A 21,292-nucleotide genomic window follows, 5' to 3' on the forward strand; every position below is an offset into this window, starting at 1 on the left:
CACCAGATTTTGGAGTTCAAAGTGATAGGGAACTGAAGCTGCCCGTTGGCCAGACAGGATGATAACCACTTGCATGAGTTGTCTCACAGCAGGAAGTCCCAATAAGGAACACGGTGTTGCCTCTGAAAACTAACCAGGAGAATTCAGGAGGGGCCAAAAGGAGGAGGGAGGAGACAATACATCCTCCCAACCCCCCAGGAAACCCTCACATTAGAATCCATCTTGGCTGAGAGATGTGTGCGCCACAAGGGAGGACCCTGAGTGGGACCACATATGGGCCAAGCAAGATGATTGGCCAGAGACAACCCGGAAACTAAGCTCATTACCATAAATCCTGAGACAGCGAGGCATGTGGCAGAGCAGTTCTGTGTTCCCTTGCCCTGCTGCTCTCCACCTGGGGGCCCCTTCCCAATACAGTTTTTTGCTTTGACGGTATGTGTGTCTCCTCAGACAATTCATTTCTGAGTGTTAGACAAGAGCCCACTCCTGGGCCCTGGAAGGGGTCCCCCTTCCTGCAATAGAAGTGACCAATACAAATCAGTTGTCTTCTATACATGAGTTCTGAATGAACTGATACATCAAATAAATGAATGGAGAAATGGGAGATAAAATTATCACCTTTATTTTATTGATAAAATTTAGTTTAAAAAAATGCAGCTTAGGGCTTCCCTGGTGGTGCAGTGGTTGAGAGTCTGCCTGCCGATGCAGGGGACACGGGTTCGTGCCCCAGTCTGGGAAGATCCCACATGCTGCGGAGCGGCTGGGCCCGTGAGCCATGGCCGCTGAGCCTGTGCGTCCGGAGCCTGTGCTCCGCAACGGGAGAGGCCACAACAGTGAGAGGCCCACGTACAGAAAAAAAAAAAAAAGGAAGGGGCTAGAAAAGAGGAGTACATATCCAGTTCCTTATCATAATTTACCATCAGCCATAAGCTTCAGTGACCCAGGATGAAAATCCCATAAGCCTAAAGTTTGATGTTAAATCTACCCACACACGGTAAAGCAGCTACACTCTACAACATAGGCTGCAGCAAACTGCCAAGGTCAAAAGGCTTATAATAGAACAATGTTCCCATTGGCTTAAAAGCCACATGTTCTGACTGCCAAAATCTCATCTCTACAGGTTATCTTTCTGCTGCAAAACTCTGCTTCCTTCTATCTTCCCAAGCACCAAATACTGATATTTGAGGAGAACAACACATAACATTCCTCTCTCCTATCCCACTCCTTCATGTTCTTATGAAATTAAAAGATAAAACAAGAGATAAAGGCAGACGGAAAGCCAACTATCACCTTTACTACTGATGAAGCTGATTTTGAAGATTAGGTTGAGGAGGGAAACAACAACACATTTACTATTATTGAAATGCGAAAAGAAGTCAGTGTATCCACTGAGGCTGGCCCTGCTGAGCCCAGAGGACAGACCCCTACTGGGACCCACACTGCTTAGAAGAGGTGGGCACGAGCTCTCTTACCAGGCCAGTTCCCCAGAGGAATCGGGAGGAACTGAATTGACAATGTACCATTTATTTATCTATCAAATCATCCCTACTTGCCTAGAGAAAGCGAAGGAAGGACGGGAAAAGGGAAAAAACGGAATTGTTTAGAAAAACCTCTCTTTGGGCTTCCCTGGTGGCGCAGTGGTTGAGAGTCCGCCTACCGATACAGGAGACACGGGTTCGTGCCCCGGTCCAGGAAGATCCCACATGCCGCGGAGCGGCTGGGCCAGTGAGCCATGGCTGCTGAGCCTGCGCGCCCCAGCTGGGCCCGTGAGCCATGGCTGCTGAGCCTGTGCGTCCGGAGCTTGTGCTCCGCAACGGGAGAGGCCACAACAGTGAGAGGCCCGCGTACCACAAAAAAAAAGACAAAACCAAAAAACCTCTCTTTATGAAAGTCAGAATTATGAAAGATATATTACTAGCTACGAGTCCATTTTGTTCAATTTTTCAAATTCATTGGCATGAATTGCTTCATACTATTGTCTTATATAAGTTTCTGGAAGCAAAAGCATTTTATATAGTGATGAAGTGCAACATAGCTGTTAAGCAAAAAGACCCTAGAGACACACTGCCCCAAGTTAATTCCTGACTTGTGTGTGACCTTGTCAGATCTGTGACCCTGGGCAACAGTAAATTGAGAATAGTAATACTCTCTAATCTGTTAGGTGTGTGAAAATTAAATGAGTTAATACATGTGAAATATAAGATGTTATTGTTTTACTTCACTCTGTATGACAGTCTCTAGGTCCATCTACCTGACTACAAATAATTTTGTTTCTTTTTACGGCTGAATAATAGTGAGTTAGAAAGAGTAAAACAAATACTGTATGCTAACACATATATATGGAATCTAAAAAAAAAAAAAAATGGTTCTGAAGAACCTAGGGGCAGGACAGGAATAAAGACGCAGACTCAGAGAATGGACTTGAGGACACAGGGTGGGGGGGGAGAAGGGTAAGCTGGGACGAAGTGAGAGTGGCATGGACATATATACACTACCAAATGTAAAATAGATAGCTAGTGGGAAGCAGCCATGTAGCACAGGGAGATCAGCTTGGTGCTTTGTGTCTACCTAGGGGGGTGGGATAGAGGGGGTGGGATAGAGAGGGTGGGAGGGAGATGCAAGAGGGAGAGGATATGGGGATATATGTATACGTATAGTTGATTCACTTTGTTACACAGCGGAAACTAACACACCATTGTAAAGCAATTATACTCCAATAAAGATGTTAAAAGAAGTTATTGTTATCTGCGCATTTTCTCTTAGCTTATTTGTTTCTGTTGTTTTTGCTCAATTTGACAAAAATTAGATCATTTTTTCAAAAAACTTTGCTACTTTTAAAATTTTATTCTTTTTTGCCTCATTGTTTACTTCTATCTTTATATCTTTTTTCCTGTTTATCTTTCTTGAATTTAGATATGAATGATTATGTCAATAATTTTCAATCTTTCAAAAAATTTCATTTTAAATACCTGCATTTAAGGTTGTAAATTTTCCTCTAAACTGCTGATTAGATTCATCCTGAAGTTTTAATATCTCATATTTTCATTGCTGTTTAGTTTTAAGTATGTCTCATTTTTTTGACTCCTGAATTTCTTATAAAGATGATTTTTAATTTTTAAATATATGGAATTATTTTACTTTTAGGTTTCTCACTCTCTTTAACGCATTTCTAATTTTACCATTAAGCTCAGAGATGGAGGTACAATTCACATTGTATTCTACGTACTGTATTCTGTAAAATCAAATATCCATTTTTAAAAGAATGCAATTTTTTTGTTGCAGTTATTTTTATCTATTATCAGAGTTATCACCAATAAAGAGATTTATGAATAAATCTATCAACACATACAGTTTGTATTCTCATAGCCTCAAATGTGAGCACATCTAAACCATGCTGCTTATATAGCATATTTTTTACCCAAAATAACTAGATCTGCAGACAAATGATTTAAAAAATATAAAACAGCCTGTGAGCATATTTTGAAAGCAGGTATTAGATTAAATTTTCTAACATTTGTTTTAAAGTGAAAACAAAATAAAGCATTTGCTATCCACAGATAGCAAAGAGCCAAAAATAGCGCTATTTCAAATTGCTATTAGTATATTTCCATTTATTTCCTCAAATCATCATATTCAAGTACTTAATAAAAACAGGTCTTTAATAAGTATTGAGTATAAAGAAATTTTAAAATATTTCTATTACTAATATGTACAACCAATGAGGATATGAAAAAGTGAACTTAATTTTAGGTTCTTATGAGAAAAATAAGTACAATATAAAAACGGAAAATTTAGAATTTTCACATTGACATACTATCCTCGTACAAGTTGACTAAAAGTCTAACATCTTTAGAACTTTTTCTTTTTATAAAATAGGATTAAACTCACCTTTATCGAAGTAGATGTAGGAATAAAGTACATAGGTTAAAAAAATCACTATTGATGAATGCTGCTAAAATGTAAACCTAATGAGTTTGTTTTTTTTTTTACTATTTTTATTTTATTTTTTGGCCATGCCACGTGACATGTGGGATATTAGTTCCCTGTCCAGGGATTCAACCTGTGCTCCCTGCAGTGGAAGCATGGAGTCTTAACCACTGGACTACCAGGGAAGTCCTAAACCTAATGAGTTTTAATAATTTATGTTTTTAATTCAAGTTTCTTGTTTAAGAGAGTATAATATGATTTCACAAAATTATAGTGGAAAATATATATTTCTCCAGAAATCTTTATACCATTTCAAGCATATTTTTTAAAGGGATTCCTTCAGGTTTTATATTCATGAGAAAAACTTTGTAAGGGACAAAAACTTTTCTCACAATATGATACTGACATGTTAATTTAGCAGAAAAACAAAATAAAACACATTAAATATGTAAAATGCATATAGAAACTCAAATTTCATTTGAGCTCAATCTGCAAAACCCATTCATACAATGTCACTTTTGGATTTTATTTCATTATTAAGTGGTAAATGAGACCTGGTAGAGCATTTACTTCGGCACACCTTGGTTTCCCTAGCACTCTGTTGTATGTGTTGAGTTTGCAAATGTCCCTATTGTCCATTTCATCAGTGCCTCCAGCTGAACTCTTTTCTATCATATTGCCTATTGTAATTCCCAGCTCTACATAGATTGCTGGTTGCTTAGCTTGTAATCTGTTTGCTTAACTACCAGAAAATCACCTGAACCACCATTTATTCCCAAACTCTCTCTGATATTATCAAAGGTAGTTATTATTCCTGGTAGTTGTCTCCTTTTCTAAATTATCCTCATTGATATCTTTGTTTTGGGCAAGAAATAATTTGTGACCCCATTCAATATTCCATCTTAAAACAACTCACCTGTATTTATTTTTGTAACTCTGTTACTATTTGCCCAGAGGTAAATGAGTACCTTTCCTTCTTTTATGCACAACCCACCCAGTGCTTATATTGTGGTGCTCAAAGGGCAATGCTGAGGACCCAGGCACTCTTCTAGTTTGCAGGAAGCAAAGCTCCTCTGCCGAAAGCAGTAGAAACTCTGGAGATACAGAATGATTATGAGTACTGACATCACAGTCCTACCATATCTTTGTCTCTACTTTGAAACTTTCAATGTCTGCAAATCTACATTTGTAAAATGAAGATAATATATTCTTATACGAGAGCAGCATTTAGTCAGCAAAACAGTAACCACTCTAGATATTCCAGGTAGAATGGGCTTTACTTTAGTAAATGATGTACTTACAAAGTGCTCCATATTCTCGTCAGTATACTGGTATTACCAGTATTTTTTTTTTAGCCGCAGCCATTCTAATAAGTATGTAGTAGTATCTTCAATTTGTTTCTCATGAAAAATCCCCACACATCTTATAGCATATTCTCACTACAACTTTAAATTACAATGTCTTACAAAGATGGTTTATTGGGCTTCCCTGGTGGCACAGTGGTTGAGAGTCCGCCTGCTGATGCAGGGGACACAGGTTCGTGCCCCGGTCCGGGAAGATCCCACATGCCGCGGAGCGGCTGGGCCCGTGAGCCATGGCCGCTGAGCCTGCGAGTCCGGAGCCTGTGCTCCGCAACGGGACAGGCCACAACAGTGAGAGGCCCGTATAGCGGTAAAAAAAAAAAAAAGATGGTTTCTTTTTCTCCATATATTTAAGCTATGTATAAACTCAAAATTAACCCCTATTTTTGCAATCGAAACAAGAAGATAGTGTAAGAACACTGTAGATATCTCAAAGCATGGAGATGATTTTATTGTTCTTTAGGAAATAACTAAAATTTACTCCTACAAGGTTTTCTTGGAATCACATTCACTTTGAGGTTTAATATAAATGACACACTTTGCTTTTAGAAAGAACTAACAAACACCAACTATCTTCTAAGTTTACAATGACTTGTCACCATGGATTTAAATTCAAAGCAAAGAAATTTAAATATTCAAAATTAGAACAAATTTGTTTTCCTTTATGTATTTATAAAGACATGTAACATTTTGTATTGATAACCTTACAGATGAGTGTGTAATTTAATGATAGTAAATAGTTCTAAGGTCTCTTTCTTTGTTTCCCAAAGCACCTCTTAAAAAGAGTAATTCAGAACCAAGAAGATAAACTAAATTAAAATTAGGTGATAGATGCATTGAGAAAATCATAGAACTTAATAATTTAATCAAAATATTTACCAAGACTCATTCTGCGAAGGAGTTAGATGGACTGGAAACTCATATTGGCTGCAAACAGTTATTGACGCTAAATGCTGGTGAAGTCCTCATCTGGTAAATCTTCACCTGTGTAAAGTGATAAAGCTGTGTTCTGAAAGAGATGAAGTGAAGGGCAATCAATACTCATTCCTTTGTTGTGGATTTTGAGAGAAATCCAGAAATAATAGAGCATGTGGCGCTAAAATCCTCAACTGCTTTTTAGTCAATGAAGAGGGTCAAATTACGAATTAATTTGAACAGAGATTCAGTCAGCGTGTTTTAATATGTTTATTAAGAGGAAATATAAATAGATTCAGAGGCACGTAGACATATTTCATATGTTAATGAACCTAGTATTGAAAGAATTACTACTGTTGGGACTCAAGTATCTCTGGAGATAAGAAGAGACATTTTAAATATCACTGGGCTAGTTACAGTGTCAAGATACTGAAGAAAAAGAAAAAAAAACTCTCAATTTTTAAAAATAAATTTATTTATTCGTTTGTTTATTTATTTTTGGCTGCATTGGGTCTTCGTTGCTGCACGCGGGCTTTCTCTAGTTGCGTTGAGCGGGGGCTACTCTTCGTTGTGGTACGCGAGCTTCTCACTGTGGTGGCTTCTCTTGTTGCAGAGCACAAGCTCTAGGCACGCAGGCTTCAGTAGTTGTGGCACATGAGCTCAGTAGTAGTGGCTTGCAGCCTCTAGAGCGCAGACTCAGTAGTTGTGATGCACGGACTTAGTTGCTCCACAGCATGTGGGATCTTCCTGGACCAGGGCTCGAACCCATGTCCCCTGCATTGGCAGGTGGATCCTTAACCCCTGCACCACCAGGGAAGTCCGAAACCCTCTCAGTTTAAAGGCTCTCCCTCACCTTTACAATCTCAGTTCTTCCCTTTAGATGTCAACAGAAATTCTGAAAAAAAATGAGGCAATAAGAGTTGAGGCCTGCATTGGATTCTGATTATCAGGAAGACATTTGATGACAATGCAGAATGAGTGGTGTCTGTGTGGGTGGTGGTACCCATGCTGACTAAGAAAAAAGTCTTTGGAGCTTCAGCACTCCCTATATGTGTGGCCCAGATGGGACAATATAATATCACATCACCAAAACCCTCAGGTTCTCCATGTGAGATGAAAGTATCTAAATTATAGAGCTGAGATGAGAATGAAATGAGAGAATTGATATAATTTTCTAGTGTATAGTAAGTGCTCAAGTAATATTAGCAGTTTCTATATTGACATTTATTATTCCTGCAGATGAAAGACAGTCTGCCAGGCTGGATATTTTCCAGTTCCTGTTCCTTTTATTTCTATACTGACAGGTTTATTGTAGGATTCAAACAAATATATATATATATATATATATATACACACATAAATATATGTGTATATATATATATTATATATATATATACACACAACCTGGTGAGCATATGTTATGTCAGCATACCTATACCCAGCATACTAAGCTGGTGCAAATTATGATGCAAAATATGATCAAGAGAAGCTAAAATCAGTAACTACTGTCACTTGAATGTTCTGTTTGTATTGATTTTGTTTTGGCTTTGGCAAACTCATTACATCTGAACCTAAAACTCTTGAAGTTTGAGATTAGGGTTTATCTTCCATATTGCTGTTTCAATTTAGTTTTTCTTCAATTTTCTTTCTCTTTAAGAATCTGTCAAATATCAACTCTCCAAGTGTTCTCTGGTGTCAGCACCTGATCTGAGGTACAAGTGATATTAAATTTGTCCATTAAATCATCAAATATGCAATATACCTAAAATATTCTTATTTTATATAGAAAATGGACATTCAACAGGTAGAGAGAAATGTAATGTGAAAATATGTTCACAATGGTCATGTATCAGACTTTTTGTCAACTCATAGACCCTTCTATAAAACATTAGTCCACTCTATTACATTGGCAAGTATAGTATTCCACATACAAATCAAGCATGATTTCTTGATGGAAAGATATTTCAGTTCTCAGAGTTCACTTTTAGATAAATAAATTATAGGAGACTGTACATGTGGTTGCCAAGATGTGGGGGGAGGGAAGGATTAGGAGTTTGGGATTAGCAGAGGCAAACTATTATATATAGGATGGATAAACAACAAGGTCCTACTGTAGAGCACAGGGAACTGTATTCAGTATCCTGTGATAACCCATAAAGGAAAAGAACATGAAAAAGAATATAACAAAAAAAAAAGCCATAGGAGATTAGACTAAAACTACAAGTACCTATGAGGCATGCTGTTTAACCTGTTTCTGTTTAAAATAACCTTCAGTTAATACTCTTAACTTATTATCATTAAAATTAACCACATTTTAGGAGCATTTGGCAATATGTTTACATTTGTTAAAATACATTTAACAACAATGAAACTAGGAAATCATTGTTTCAAGATGGCTTAGTCACCACATTTTTCATAATTATTTCATATCTCATTTTTCTCTTCATGGTTCTGGAGCACCTGAAGCAGATTCTGTTGCTTCCTTTGTATTTTAGTGCCTCTTCTCACAAAATGCTTGACTTGTACTTCACACTGACATTCATCATCACCAGTTGCTATATGTAAGCCATTAAAGGTGATGTTTTTGACAGTAAATGATGGCTTTGTGGCTTAAAACTAAGTGATGCCTGAATCTTACTGTGCCAATTGCCTTTAACCATCACTCTACCTCCCTTTCAGCCCCCACCTTCAATGCAAATCTAAAGGAGCTGTTTACAAAGAAGAGTTGCTGAATAGGAATCAAAGTACCACTTTCAAAAGCTACTCAATTTTGGAAACTTCTGTGCATACTTCTAGGTTGGGGGTGTGGGCTGTTCCTGGATAATATTCAAGGAAGTGTTTCTATTTACTCAGATTTAAATCTTGGACCCATCAGGCTCTGCTTTACTTGTGGGGAGAAAGAGAAATATAGATGACTAATATGCATAGAAATTTCCTGAAAAACCACCTCCCTGGAAGAGGGTGGGCTAGAAGTGAAATAAGAGAGTTACAATTCATGGTTCTTGCTGATGGCAGACCTTACATAGCTCTGCTCACTGCATGGATAAAGAATGAGCAACAGTGGACAATACTTGGGCACTGCCCCTTAAGCACAGTAATCCCACTACTTAACTTCATAGTTACATCAGTATTTGACATTCTGCTCAATCAAACTGGAAATGTGTTTTGTCTTGAAAGTGATTTAAGAAGGAAAACATGGAACTTCCCGGAGTCACAAGGGCAAGAAGCCTCTTTCTTTGTGAATTTTATCAGGACTATTATCACTGTTTCTGAGTTAAGGGTAATTTCTTCCTTACCTCCATATATTTTATAATTATTTGAAAGAAGCCAGTTTTTTTTCTCAAGAGAAATTACATAACTAATTAAATTTTTAAAAGGCCATATACTGCAACCCAAACTCTTAGTGTGTTTGGTATTTTTCAAATGGATAACAGGGCCTGGCCTGGCCCAAACAGTTCTGAAACTTCTGAATCATTCTGAAGGGCAAAATGGCATCAGGAAGATATAAGCCTTTGTTGTACAGGAATTTTGTGGCCGACTTACGTGTTTCCTGTTATATAATAACTCATCATAATGGAACAGTAAAATAGTGTTAAGCTTTCTAATATGATCATATATGATTCATGTTAATTTAGTCTCAAACTCCTCAAGTATAATATATTATTAATATTCAAATATTCCCACCAACATTCTGACAAAAAGTTCAGATTTGAAAGTATAGCTGTCCCAATTGAGGAAGGTGCTAAGAAGGACCCACTTTTGTGGATCCTGCATGGCTATATGGTTAAAATCCTATTCATTCCATGAGTTCTTACATATGCAGTTGACACCAAATGTTATTCTGCCATTTGACTCATCGGTACATCATAAGCCAAAACTTAAAATGGCCATAGAGTGGATGAAGGACTCAGAGAACTGAAAATAGAGCCTTGGAGACTGATTGAAACAAGGAGAAGAAAATTACTTTTTGCTGAACAAAGTATTAAAGAAAGAGAGCAATAATATAGTAACTGTTAGTAAAAGGAATGAAGGTCCTTTACCTTTGGTAATTGGAAAACTAAGAATGTGTAGACAAAACTTGAGAACAGACTAAGCAAGTCGTGGTTGCCCCATGATGTAAGGAGTTTCAGAAATCTTGGAAAGTAAAGTATAAGCAGCAGCAACATAGGGCTAGGGGCAGAGAAGGAGAGAGAATGTATGTCAGGTGAGATGAAACAAAGTTTTCTCATCTATATCCATGAATTGATGGGTGCCGAATGTGGGAGAGGGAGTGAGTTACAACTGTAGTGCAAAGTAGCCAAGTTGTGTCTTTGAGGGCATAGAAGTTCATGCATGCAATGAAGTTCTAGGAAAATCAAAATTGTCTATACCTTGAACAGAGAAGGAAGGGTACAAGAGCTCCTGGATGTAAATTCTAGCATCTGAAAGTTTATCAGTGGTTAAGGATGAAGTTAGTACACTTTAAAAACTGTGGTCACTGATGAATTCCAGAAATATATAGACCATACTTATACCTATAATGATGGACTTAGTATATTTCTTCCCATTAAAATTTTTAACATGACTCTGGGTTAAGCAAGTAATCAATCAATCAATAGTACAGAAAGAAGTTTAGATAAGTTATTTTCATGTATGAGAACATAAATATTAGAAAAAATATTGATAGTATAAAAAACAAGATTGGATTAATCATTAAAAATAGATTTAGTCATAAGTACTGTTGAAAGTGATGTATTTTTCTTTGACAGCATTTACTCTGACAATTGCTTGACGTATACTAATGGCTGTTCATGTATTGATATATGTATACATACCATTTAGAATAAAATCTTGCCTTGGAGAAAGAACAATAAAATATACAACAAACTTAGGTTAATAGTTTTATGGAAAAAAGTTATGCTATAAATGTTGTAAAGATAGATCTTACAAATAAAATCTTGCAGATTGGATTCCCTCAACTGAGACCAAACTGTTGACAGTCATTTATATTTGAAACTTGAATGTTAATAAATGCCTAAAGTTCATACTGTTAGAGAAGGCCATATGTTATTATTGAGAACAAGATTGATCTGCAATTACACTACTGTATTGAATTTAGTACATGACTACAAATCCTTTTTTCTCTCCCATTTTTAATATGCTTTATGAAGAATAAAGAAAACAATGCATTAATAAAGGAGGTAAAATAATCTTGTTCTCTCAACACTAGTCTTTTAAAATTGTTTGAGAAATGACTTGAGTCCCTCGATTAAATCTCTAATATTAAATATCTTATGACCTTCTTGAAATTTAAAACATAGATTGAAAATTCTTTATAGGAATTAAAGATTACTTTAATGATTTTCTCCCAAACTCTCCATGTCATAAATCTGGCTATTTAAAATACAAAATCTACAGTGTATTTAATAATTTATACTTTTGCTATTTCCCTAATGCATAGCTTAATGCCTTTTTAATTCCTTCTTTAGGTTTTTGGGTTCTTTATGCAGAACTATCATTAATGAAGACAATTTCTTTTTAAAAGCTCTTCACTTACTTTATGAATCCAGGATAAAACACAAATAAATTCTATTGTTCATTTAAGTGTCAGGACAATATCTTTGGTTGGTGTAACATATGTTATAGAACAGGATGAGAATTATTAAGTAATGAGTATGTGGGAAAATCAGAGCCCTCTGGCTATCGTTCCAGTACATGGAGAAAGGACAAATAAAATAGGGAGAGAGAGAGAGAAAAAAAAACTGATGATATCATTTGAGTAGCCAGATAGAGTTTTGTCTGAGGCTAGTGCTACTCCTAGACTCTTCAGTTCTGGAAACCAATGAGTTTCTCCTTTTACTTCAGTCAGTTTGAGTTGATTTTTCAATGACTTACATCTAAAAGTGTCCTAATGTATGTGCTTAAAACATTTAAGCCCTTCACATGACAGGCACTTTGTGAAGCACTGAGAGCCAAATATGAACAATGGAGAATCAGTTCTCTAGAACAATGGCTTTTAAGGACACTGTCCCAAGTGTCCAGGTATTTTGTGATAAGTTGGAACTAATTTATTACTGAGAGTAGTTAAAGTTTTTATTCGTACAAGAATTTTTAATACATTAGTGTTATTTCAAGGATATTTCTATGTAACATTTTCCCTCTTTTCTTCTAAGAAAAAGTGACTCCAATTAAAAATTATAAAATAGTATTCCTCTGCACCATATGCACCAACTCTGCAGAATACGAACACTCAGGATTCTCCCAATAGTTCTGGGAGTTCCCAGGTGATGCTCTCTCACAAGCAATATCACACATTCTCTAACCCAGGACTTCTTGCTGGGCCATGGTAACCACTGACTTGTGTCTAAGTCATGACAGTGGGATCAATAAAGCATAGATCACTGCACTAAATGCCCAGTGCTGCTGCTAATCATGATAAATGTATGCTCAGAGGCTCTTTGGTCAGCCATTACCAAGACATGAATATCCACTTAACTGTAGTTTCTTCTCCATTCCAAATGGAGGAGATGATCTTGGGATGATCTATGCTTCCATACCTATTCCCAGGATTACATATCAGGACTTCTTTATGCTTCTAATGTGTTACAAACGTTTGTGAGGATTTGATGGAGTAGCAGGAATTCTCCTTCATTGCTGGTGAGAATTCAAAATGGTACAGCTATTCTGGAAGGCAGTTTGGTTGTTTCTTAGAAATCTAGACATACTCTTACCATATGATCCAATAATTGCACTCCTTGGTATTCAACCAAATGAACTGAAAACTTATGCCTACACAAAAATCTGCATACAGATGTTTACAGCAGTTTTATTCATAATTAGCAAAACTTGGAAAGAACGAAGATTTCCTTCAGTAACTGGATGGATAAACTGTGGTACATTCAGACAATGGGATATTATTTAATGCTAAAAACAAAAGTGCTAATGAACTATGAAAATACATGGAAGAGCTTTAAATGCACATTACTAAGTGAAAGAAGCCAATCTAAAAAGGCTACATACTGTATAATTCCAACTATATGGCATTCTAGAAAATGCAAAACTAAGGAGATGATGAAAAGGTCAGTACTTGTAGAGGGTTGGGGAGGTTGGGATTAATTGGCAGAGCAAAGAGGACATTATGGGACAATGAAAATTTTCTGTATGTAATTACAATAATGGATATATGTCATTATGCATTTGCCCAAAGCCATAGAAGGTACAACACCAAAAGTAAACCCTAAGATAAACTATGAACTTTGGGTGATAATGATGTGTCAAATATAAGTTCATCAGTTGTGACAAATGTACCACTCTCGTGAGTGATATTGATAATGAGGGAGGCTATGCGTGTGATGGTGAAAATTCGTTGATAATGAGGGAGGCTATGCGTGTGATGGTGAAAATTCTGTGGAACACAATGTGCCAATATCTAACAAAATTGCATGTACATTTGCACTTTGATCCAGAAATCCTACTTCTAAGGCTCTACCTTGTATATATATATATCCGCAAATACAAAATAATGAATACACTAGGTTATTCATTGCACCATCATTTGAATTAGCAAATTTCAAATAAAAACCAAATACCGGGATAGGGAGGCTGGGAGGGAGAAGCAAGAGGGAGGGGATATGGGGATATATGTGTACGTATAGCTGATCCACTTTGTGATACAGCAGAAACTAACACACCATTGTAAAGCGATTATATTCCAATAAAGATGTTAAAAAAAAAACAACTAAATACCCATTCATAGAAGATATATTCATATAGAACAGCCACACAATGGAGCACTATTCAGTCATATAATAAAAAGGTAATTAACTTTGAAATTAACTTTGAATTAACTCAGATACATCAAGAGTTTATATAGTATGATACCCTTTGTATAAGAAAATATATATACATGTATATCCTCTTATATATGCATATATAATTGTAATATGTAATATATTACACACATAGAGAAAGGATAAACAGTAAATAATGCAAATGGTTAATTTGAAGGTGGGTATAAAGAAAACGGAAAGGATGAAGGGATGGAGATAAGGATTCACAGATGAACAGCAACTAATAAATGTGGAAGGAATGACAGAAAAATAAACATCTTCAACCTCTAATGTAAAAATTAAGTCAGACAAGCATTATCAATGGATGCTGAAACCACTGTGTGAAAAGTTGTTGGAAACAAGGATATTTCTACCTCTTCAAGATATAACACAAGAGATTACTTATTAATTATTAACACAAATAAATGGCTCTTTACAAATGAATGGTTTGGTGGCCAAACTTTGTATCATCAATGATAGGACAACCTGATACAATGTTCTTATTATTGTGAAACAGTAAGAAACATATAATAACACCTCTGTACTATTCTTGCCAAAATTATTAATCTAAATCTATTCATGTGGAAACAATAAGAAAAAACAAGAATGTGATGCATTCTAACAGATCAAAGGCCTGGATTTATCAAAAAAATTCAATATTATGAGAAATTTAAAAGATAGAGGGACAGTTCAACATTGAAAGAAACTAAAGAGATCAAAAAAGAACAAATATAATTCGCCAACTGCAATTGGATCCTGGAGTTTTACCAAAAAGATTCTTAAAAATTTTAAGAACAATTAAGACATGAATATGGACAGCATATTAAATTGTATCTTTAAAATAGCATTAATTTTTTAGATATGACATTGATATAGTGGTTATATGAAAGAATGCTTTTATTCTTAAGAGATCCATGCCAATATATTCATTAGAGAAATTATAGAATGGCTATAAATTACTTTCAAATGGTTCAGGAAATGAAAAAAAATATGTCCATGTATTTAGAGAAAGAAAAAATTTTGAAGAAAATATTAATGTGTAAATCTAGCTATGTACTGGTTGCATACGTACCTGTTGTAAAATTCCTCCAATTTTTCTATAGGTTTATTTTTGTCAAAGATAGAAATAAGATGCAAAACTTCTTACTGGAATTTCTAATTTGAAAAGATACCTTTTTTTTAAAAATTAAAATATAAAATAGAGATAATTTATCTGGTGAATCAATATATCCAAAGAAGATTTTTCTAATACAATCCTAATATGTATGCTTCTCCACCCCCCACCCCTCAGCCTGCCATTTGCTGAAATCCCTGCAGAAAACATAGTTGCAAAGTTGACATTTAAATTAAGGGACATCACAAAAATTAAACAATTTATGAAACATTTTCTTAATGGTTTTACTCGAATATAGACGTTAGCAGAAAGCCTGTTTGCAAGATACTCATCTCCAAATGCCTCAACCTCCCTCAGGAGTTCTGCATCATTCAGGGATTGGAGTTGTAAGAGAAACAAAAACAAAGGTCAAAGATCAGGCATAACTGGATTCTGAAGGGTCATATGACATCATCAGAACTTGGTCTTGCCCTCTCCATCTCTTAGTTTTGCCTTGTATTGGTGGAGTTGTCAGGCCGGCTGTCCACTTCTGCTGACCAGGTTTATGCCAGCAGCTTGAGTCTGGCTCCTTCCCACCCTCTTGCAACTCCAATAGCTGGAGATAGTTTCCTCTTTCCTCTGATTATTCTCTCTTGGATCAGATACTAATCCTGAAGAAATCCTTGTGGCCAGGGACATGAGACTGATTTCCTGGGCTCACATTGCCCAAATCTAAAAGAGGACAGACATCATAGCACCTGGGCTACCGAAACTGAAAAAAAGAGAATGCTCCCCACCCCCAAGTTAGAATTTTTTAACATGAACAGTGAGAATGAGAGCCGAGCAGGCAAAACCAACAGCTGTCAGCTACAAGTGCCATGGCCATTTCTGGCCACCGGAACTGCACACTTTATTTTCTTCACACTTTGTGACTTCCAATAAGCTACATGAATAATATCTGGAGATTTAAATTTTCTCTTCTAATCAGTGTTCTCCCATATATTTTTATTTTTATAGAATGAACTATCTTTGACTACAATTTTCTTGATTTCACACTCATCTTTATTGAGCTGAACATATGTAATATTTGTTCGTTATAAATTATTAATCTTTTCTGTATTAATTTGTTTCTCATTATTTTTTGTACTATTCAATTTCTAGTCATATTTCTACAGAGTTAAATTAATATTAAGGGTGAGATACTAATCTCTAAGGCAAAGAGATTCTGATTCAAGGATGATACATTTTTAATACAGAACAAAGTTGTCACAGTAATACATTAATTTTCTGGAGCATAAGGTGACTTTTACTCTAGAAGCAGCATATATTCATCACTTTTGCCCTTCATTAGTGAGATAAAATCATTCTTGATGGGCATGAAAGAGCACCATGTTATAAACTATCATATTTCTTTTCATATAAAATGAACAGAAAATATAAAAATCATCTTGTAAATATGAGTTTTATACTCTCCTTATTAGGGTTCAAAATACCCATGTACTTAACAATTCATTATGTTTTTCAATGATTCATATATACTAACTACTGATCCATTGGATCCTTCTGAATTTTTTCTTTTATAGAATTATATCAAGCAACTTTTTCTCCATCAAGAGACAATCCTAAAATCTCAAAGGCTGACAACACTATTTAGTTCTCACATATGTTACACAAATGCTGAGGGTTGGCTTCACTTGGCTGGGTTTTGCTGGAATTGGTGGGCTGCCACTAGGTCTTTCTGTGTTTGGCTTTGCTCCACATGACCAGGACCCAGGCTGAAAAATCAGCCACTACTACAATGTACTGCTGTAATGGCAGAATGCAGAAGTTCAAGGTGATTGACAGAAACCTGCAATACTTCTAACGACTTCTGATAAGATGAGGCATCTGTTATATCTGTTCAAATCCGATTGGCCAAGACAAGTCACATGGCAAAGCCCAACATCATTGGGGCATGGAATTATACTTCTCCCATGAGTGGGGGCAGGTGTAAGTAAGTGGGTGGTGAATATTTGGAGACTAATAATACTATCTACCACAGAAGGTAACCAAGAAGCTGACTTATTTTACTATACTTGTTAGTAGATAGGCAACTATTCATCCACCTACTAATTTATACACACATTGTTTGAATGTCATTCAGATTTACCTTCATCTATTTGTGAACACTGTGAGATGTATAAGCATGTTTGTAGTTGCAAGTGTTCAAAAAACTGCTATCTGTGAGAATCTTAAAAAAATGATAGCAACCTGGCACATTTATATACCACAGGAGTAATGAACAAATGTATTTATTTGTAAACATTTCACCTTCAAGTTCCTGCCCTTCAGCCGTACAAACATGATTTGAAGACTTTAAACATACAGCAATTTAATCACAAATATCTTCCAGCTGCTGGCCAGTAATGACATTTCTTATTGTCTCTCTTTTTCTTTTTCTTCTCTCAAGGAAAAGAGAGTATAAGAAAAACTGCCAGATGTCACAAGTTGCAACCCTGATAAACACGGTGCAGTCTCAAAAACAGGTGGAGGTGTCTGAGGCTCACTGCATGCCGTGATTCTGCTCTTTCTCTGGTGTGATTCACTAGAGGTGATTATCGTGGAACCCAGATGCTGGCTCTGCAGCTGCCGCCCAGAGCTGCACCCTCTGTCTGTGTCCTCTACTTTGTACAATGAGTTTGAAAACATTCAGGCCCTGCTGGGCATGTGTTTTTGTTTTCATTTTTTATGATTAGTCAGTAGTGAAGTGAAATGGGCTCTGAAGATAATAAATCAAATTTAACAAGGAAGCAAAGACAATTTTTTCCTGAGGCAATGCTAGCATTTTGTGTAAGTACAACACAGGAGAGCTTGGTAACTATGTAAGATGCAAGTTGAGGCAAATTCCAAGAGATTGAACTGACTTTAATGATAACGGCATTCTAGGATGTAAGCCTAAAAGATAGATCTTCTTGAGAGCAAGAATTTTAGCTACATCTAGTCCACCTAAGATCTATTCTACCACATGAAGTAGGTGTTTTGGAGTCAGATGATTTACATGTGAGAATGGAGAAAAGCAGTAAGAGTAAATTAAATAGTAGTAGACCAGAAATTCCAAGTAGTCAACCAATATTATAATTGGAGGAATCAAGGAAAGATGTTATTGACTCACGGATGAGACAGGATATTGAATTTTTAATATTACAACCTGTTTCAAGCACCCAACTTTAACAAGTGCTAGGTAGACTAGATGCCCAGGGGAAGTTTAAGGATGAACACAAGGCACAATTCAGTAGATTTACTTCCCTGCATAACACGTGGAATGTGGCACACACAAGGAGGGGGATTAGATTTGTTAAGGGAATTAGCAATTATTTGCTACTTACATATATTTTTTTAAAGTGGATGACAGGATAGCAGATTAGAGGAAAGGAGAGAAAATCAGCTTACAATCTCAAAGTAACTAACACTCTGATTCAGGAGCTAAGACATATACCCAAGAGACAGTAGCATCCCATAGGAACCAAGTACTTCTGCACAAATATCAATATAAGTTTCTTATTAAGGGCAAGGATCATGTCTTTCTTATGAATATTATGGCTCTAGCACTAGTCTTTATTAGGTAACTAACGAATATTCATTGAATAAACACAAAGTAGGCTAAATTAGAGTAAAATTCTTATTGGCCAATACTTCAAGGAGTAATGAGCATGATTTGGCAGAAAAGAATGGGAGAGAAATCCATGTGGGAGAAATTGTTAGAAAATAAAAGGCGAATTACATATAGCATTTAAATTTGCAAATTCTAAAAAATATAGACTGAATTTCTGACTTTAAATTCAAGACCATAGGGAAAAGGAAGTACCATAAGTTTATTTAAGTGACTAAAGAGGAATAAATGCTACCTCAGGAAAAGTGTTCTTGGAACCAGATGTAGCCTGAGTTGTAATAGGAATAACAGAAGGCAGAAAAACTACTTGAAGACTCATAAATATTCCAGCATTAGTTGAAGACGGGCTAGTGTAGGTCATGGGAAAGGAATACAATGATCAGACATAGTCTGTGAGAACTGATTTACATGTGAAAATTGAGAAAAACAATGAAAATAGACAGTACTAGACACCCCAAGCAGTCCATCAATATTATAATTGGAAGAAATGCGGAAAGATGTGTTATTTACTGAAGAGATGGTTAGGAGAAGACAGCACACTGAATTTTTAATATTACAACTTGTTGCAAGCATACGGATTTAATGAATGCTATAGTTTTGTCATATTTGTTTACACTCCTCTCTTTTAAACAAATAAAACAATACAGATGCCTTTGAACTTCTTTATCCCATTAATTTCTCCCCATGATCAAAGGCAGGCATTAAATTTGATTCATGTTTACAGTCTATGTTTTTATACTTTTTCTTAAATCTGTGTGATTCCATAAAGTATGGATTATGGTATTTAAAATTTATCTAAATATTTCATTTTGCAGCTTGCTTTTTTACAGTCAGTATCTTTGGTTACCTATGTAGATACTTGTAATACAGGCATATGTTGGCAATGTTGCAGGTTCAGTTCTAGACCACCACAATAAAGTGAATCACATGAATTTTTTGATTTCCCAGGGCATATAAAAATTGTTTACACTATACTGTAGTCTGTTAAGTATTCAATAGCATAATGTCTAAAAACACAATGTACATCCCTTAATCAAAAAATAATTTATTGCTAAAAAGTGCTTACCATCATCTGAGCCTTCAGGAAGTTGTAATATTTTTGCTGGTGGAGGGTCTTGCCTCAGTGTTGGTGGCTGCTCACTGATCAGGCTAGTGGTTGCTGAAGGCTGAGGCACTATGGAAATTTCTTAAAATAAGATAACAATGAAGTCAGCCACACCAATTGACTCTTCCTTTCACGAATGATTTCTCTGTAGCATACAATGCTATTTGATAGCATTTTACCCACTAGAGCTTCTTTCAAAATTGGAGTCAATCCTTCCAAATGCTGCCACTGCTTTATCAGCTAAGTTTATGTAATATTCTAAATATTTGTTGTCATTTTAATAATCTTCACAGTATCTTCACCACGAGTAGTTTCCTTCTCAAGAAACCACTTTCTTTGCTCATCCATAAGAAGCAACTCCTTGTCCAGTAGTTCCATCATGAGATTGCAGCAATTTAGTCACATCTTCAGGCTCCACTTCTAATTCTAGTTTGTTTCCTATTTCCACCGTATCTGCAGTTACTTCCTCCACTGAAGTCTTAAGTCCCTCAAAGTGATCTATGGGGGTTGGAATCAACTTCTTCCGAATCTCCTATTAATGTTGATATTTTGAACTCTTCCCATGTTCTTAACGGCATCTAGAATGGTGGATATTTTTCAGAAAGTTTTCAATTTACTTTGCCCAGATCCATCAAAGGAATCAATATCTATGGCAGTTGTAGAACTACGAAATGTATTTTTTAAATAATGACTTGAAAGTCAAAATGACTGTTTGATCCATGAGGTGCAGAATAGATGTTGTGTTAGCAGGCATTAGAACAACATGAGTCTTCTTGTACATCTCCATTGGCACTCTTGAGTGACCAGGTGCATTGTCAATGAGTGGTAATATACTGAAAGGAATCATTTTTTTTCTAAGCAGTAGAACTCAACAGTGAGCTTAACATATTCGGTAAACCATGTTGTAAACAGATGTGTTGTCATCCAGGCTTTGTTGTTCTATTTATAGAACACAGGCAGAGTAGACTTAGCATAATTCTTAAGGGACCTACGATTTTTGCAATGCTAAATAAGCATTGGCTTCAACTTAAAGTCACCAGCTGCATTAGCTCCTAAGACAAGAGAATCTGCCTGTCCTTTGAAGCTTTGAAATCAGGCATTGATTTCTCCTCTCTAGCTATGAAAGTCCTAGATGACATCCCCTTCCAATAGAATCCTGCTTCATCTACCTTGAATATCTATTGTTTAGTGTAGTCACCTTCATGAATTATCTTAGCTAGATCTTCTGTGTAACTTGCTGCAGGCAGCAGCTTCTACATTGGCACTTGCTGCTTCACCTTGCACTTTTATGTGATGGAGATGACTTTTTTCCTTAAATCTCAGGAATCAACCTCTGCTAGATTCAAACTTTTCTTCTGCAACTTCCTCACCTCTTTCAGTTTTCAGAGAATGGAAGAGAGTTAGAGTCTTGCTCTGGGTTAGGCTTTGGCTTAA

General features: G+C 36.0%; 1 long non-coding RNA gene across 5 annotated transcripts in view; it reads right to left on the reverse strand.

The window, feature by feature from the left end:
- Positions 1 to 21,292, reverse strand: part of LOC138842316 (uncharacterized) — a 128,474-nt gene that overhangs the window by 53,777 nt on the left and 53,405 nt on the right. For all 5 annotated transcript variants that reach the window (XR_011376702.1, XR_011376704.1, XR_011376703.1 and 2 more), the window contains exon 3: positions 6,168 to 6,297. This is a non-coding gene — a long non-coding RNA (uncharacterized lncRNA). The remainder of the gene's footprint in view (positions 1 to 6,167; positions 6,298 to 21,292) is intronic.

The sequence above is a fragment of the Globicephala melas genome, chromosome 14 (genome assembly GCF_963455315.2).
Source record: "Globicephala melas chromosome 14, mGloMel1.2, whole genome shotgun sequence".
NCBI lineage: Eukaryota > Metazoa > Chordata > Mammalia > Artiodactyla > Delphinidae > Globicephala > Globicephala melas.